Source organism: Triticum aestivum, chromosome 4A (genome assembly GCF_018294505.1).
Source record: "Triticum aestivum cultivar Chinese Spring chromosome 4A, IWGSC CS RefSeq v2.1, whole genome shotgun sequence".
NCBI lineage: Eukaryota > Viridiplantae > Streptophyta > Magnoliopsida > Poales > Poaceae > Triticum > Triticum aestivum.
This window is the reverse complement of record NC_057803.1, coordinates 662067508-662071578: the sequence shown is the minus strand read 5'-3', so window position 1 is coordinate 662071578 and position 4071 is coordinate 662067508.

The window sequence follows — 4071 nt, the reverse complement described above, 5'->3', positions numbered from 1 at the left end:
CCCAAAACCGGGAGCGCTGGAACCGTTCAACGGGCCGGCCCATTGCGTCGCTGCTCGGTCGCTCGCCTGTGCGAAGCGCCTGCAGTTTGACGCAACGAGCGGCATATAGGATTTTCCAACTGCACGTGCTCCTTGGCCTCTTCGTCCCCGAGAAGAGAAGAAATTATTCAGCGGCAGCGGCCGCGGGCAGAGCAGTGGAGCTGTGGAGGAGCAGCAATGATTAGTGGGAAATGGCATGTCCTCGGCTGGCTTAGATCAAAACTCCTGTACCAGTGGCCCTCCCTGTCGTTCCTCTACCTGCTTCCCATCACATTCCTCCATCCGTCGCTGTTTGATTGATTAGTTTGTTGGCTGCTGCTAGATCTGAACTAGTACCGTTCAAGCCAAGTCCAACCCCTTTTTTATCTACTCTATGCAAATGCATAAGTAGGAGAAATCTGTGGCTTTAAGTCCAACCCCCTTGGCCTCTATGTTAAATTGATTAATTAGTTTTTTTTGTGGATAAATTGATTAATTAGTTGGTTGCTGCTAGATCTGGACTAGTACTGTTGAAGCCAAGTCCAACCCCTTTTTTATCTACTCTATGCAAATGCCCAAGTAGGAGAAATCTGTGGCTTCAAGTCCAACCCCTTTTTTATGCCATTTATGTAGCATGTATGTATGTATGCCTTAAAAACATACATATAGAGGCCCAAGTAGAATCTATACATGTGGTGGATTTATACTCCATAATACTAGTATTTTTTTTCTCCATAATTAGTAATATATATACTGGATTTTTTGCTCGTTATTTTTATCGATTTTTCCTGTTTGGTTAATTTTGACAGAATATCAATTCTTTTATTAGTATGTATGCTAACAAAGTAAGAAAAATGCAGCCAATACTATTGTGTTAGATACTGATAATCGGATGAAGCACATGTCGTGAAAAAAAACATATTGCATGGATGTGATTGTGAAGACCTGTGATACTTAATATATGGTCTTTAGGCCTTTTCACACAAAAAAAGTCATGAAAAATATAGCCAGCTGTTTTGTGTTAGATACTCATAATTGGATGTGGGTGCAGAAATGTTAGGAGAGAATCATTTTACTGCACATAAATTTCATCGGTGTATCAACAGCCAATCGTGTCGTGTTAGATACTGATGAAACACAAAAATAGAATTATTGGTAGATGAAGCGAATATTTGGATGCGATTCCTGGAGAGAATGTGGGAAGAGAATCATCTGGTACCTCATTACACTATGTGCACATGTCATTATTAGCAATATATATTGAACATGTATATCTGTACACATAATAGTCCTACTACTACTAGCTAGTAGTAATACTATATTGTCACTTGCACGTACGTACATCCGCAACGACTAGTTAGCAACGACGGCATTTAGCTAGCTAGGGACACACCTGACAGCCTGATCAGACAGGAACCATGTGATGTGTGTGTGTGAGGTCCGTCGCATGCAGAGCACAATGATTTGACGGTTAGTGTTGGTCCTAGTCGCTCATCATTTCGACGATGATGAGCTCGCCTCGCTTGCGAGTTCTGAGCTGGATAGATACACAGATCTGGGATCGGATGGATCGATGAATGATGAGACGCACGCGTACTCTCCTGCTCCCCTCTGCCTTTTGTCGTCGTTTGCTGCATGCATGATTTCCACCACGTGCCATTGTCGCCGGCAAAGGGAAATTATATGGGGCCGGGCGGACTGCTGATCAGTACTGATCCAACCATGGATGTATATACTCCGTAGATATACTGTAGATGGCAAATATAAAGTAAATTTGATTTAGTTTGAATCTAACCAAAGAGATTCTACGTACAAAATATTTCCGTGGCTACCAAATACCGACATTTCGCAAATTTTGAGAATAAATGTAACGGTATTTTTATCGAAAGTCAATGGGATTTAAACAAACAGTAATTTGTTAATTTGGTTGAAACCATCCCAAGTTTAAGGTACGCAATATTTTGGTACCAGTATATATTCCCGTATTCCATGAAATTTCGGTGAAAATATGAACCGTGTTTGGTAATTGTACAATATTTGTGAGTGGAATTTAGGGGGCTAGACTTGGTGAAACACATGGAGGATCTTTTATATATGTGGCACTAGAAAGAGATTTTGAAGCTTTGGTCACCTTTTTTGTTGGGAAATGTTACCTGGTGTACGTCAACCAGGAGACAAGAACCAGCGAACGCCCTTTCCACGGTCCGATCTGGCGGCACGAATCTTGGCGCAAATCGACTGCCAGGTCAGATCTCCCCAGTCGTTCGCTATTTCAACTATGCCGGAGAATGTACATTTTTTATTTCTTCAAAAAAATGGGCGCCCATGAAGACTCAAACTCGCGCCCTGGTAGGGGAGCACCATGCATACTGACCACTTGGGTGAAGCGGCATTCATGAACAATTATTAAAAAAGGGTATTTTTAATATTAAGAGATGGCATTTTAAGATTAAGATATGTCATTTTATTATTAAAATATTCCATTTTAATTATTATTTTTTGACCTGAAACTGTAGGGCTTGGGCCCCACAGCATTTTTATTACTCCCAAAACAGTATCACATATGTGCAGAACTTACAAGGTCCAAGAGACCCAAAATGAAAAAAGAAGAAAAAAAGCAAAAAGCTAACCTCGAGATGGCAAAAAAGAGATTCCATTTTAATTATTAAGAGATGTCTTAAAAAAAGAGATTTTATTTTTACAGGATGGCATTTTAAAGTTTGGCATGGCATTTTTATTGGATGGCAGTTTTTAGAGTTTAACATGGCATCTTTACAGGATGGCAGTTTTTAAAGTTTGACATAACAATTTTATTTTTATCTAGGTCACATGATTTTATTATTACACATTGTTAATTTAAAAATTAGAGCAATGTCCATTTTTAGAAAATAGCATGGCATTTTTTATAATTCAGATCAGGGGCAATTTTGTTTTTGTACAAGATGGCAGTTTTTGGATCGGATACTGCTTTTATATGTTTTTTTACATACATCGTGGCAAATCTTATTTTTACATTTTTGTGTGTGTAAAATTATTGTAATTAGGCCTAAAGGCCTGGGGGAAGCTAAATGCGGCCTCTCTGGGAAGCTAAACGTTCGCTTTCAATCGACCAGCCAGCGAGATAATAGGATCCTTTTTGTTTAGTGTTGTCTCTGCCAATATATTCATTCTAGTCACCTTTGGTTATTATTTTATTTTTATATGGGTCTGTCTAGGACACATCTAGACGTGACATAATTATGTCGCATCTAAGCTGATGTCCACTGTGTTTGTGGTCTCTTTTTTTTGCTAGTTTTTTTTTGTTTCTTGTTGCTGCATTATGTATTTGTGGAAGCTTAGATGTGACATCCTTAAAAAACATCTAGATGTGAATTAGACAAACTGTTTTTATATTCGTTGCTTTGCTTTTTTTTTTACACAAATACACTTTGTTTATGCGATTTTTTTTCCTGTAAATGACCGTCTGTTCAACTGCAAATTTGGTTTGTGTAACCGCACTTTAATGACGAGTCACAAAAGGTCACATGAGCCCTAGACATTCCATTACTCAACATCTAAGAACAATCAGGCATGATTAGTTTCAACGCTTATAGGAGGAACCAAGCCGTGCAATTAAGTTCAAAACAACCTACCCAGCTGTCTCTCCTCTACCATGTTACCTCTGCCAATTTTCCTGACAGAACCTCTGGAACTGGAAGGAGGCTTAGTCACAACCCTGATCTCCTCCAAAAGCACCATGGTAAAGCTGTAATCACGCGATGCAACAGCTTGCGTGTAGATTATGGTACTATTAATCCCCAGTTGTTAGTACATTGATTGTACTATCATGTGCTTAATTATTCTACACGAATCGCGCAATTTCTCTTGCTAGTACCTTAATCTCATCTCATCTGGGAACCTGAACGAGAGCGCGCTGGAGCGACCGCGCGCACCTGGCATGTCGGCGACCACATCACATGTTCCCAGAGGCGTACGTGCGGCACAGTCACCATCGGATTAAACAGCCCGAGCCCCCACGCCACACATGAGCAAGCAAATGATTGCCCCGCCCGG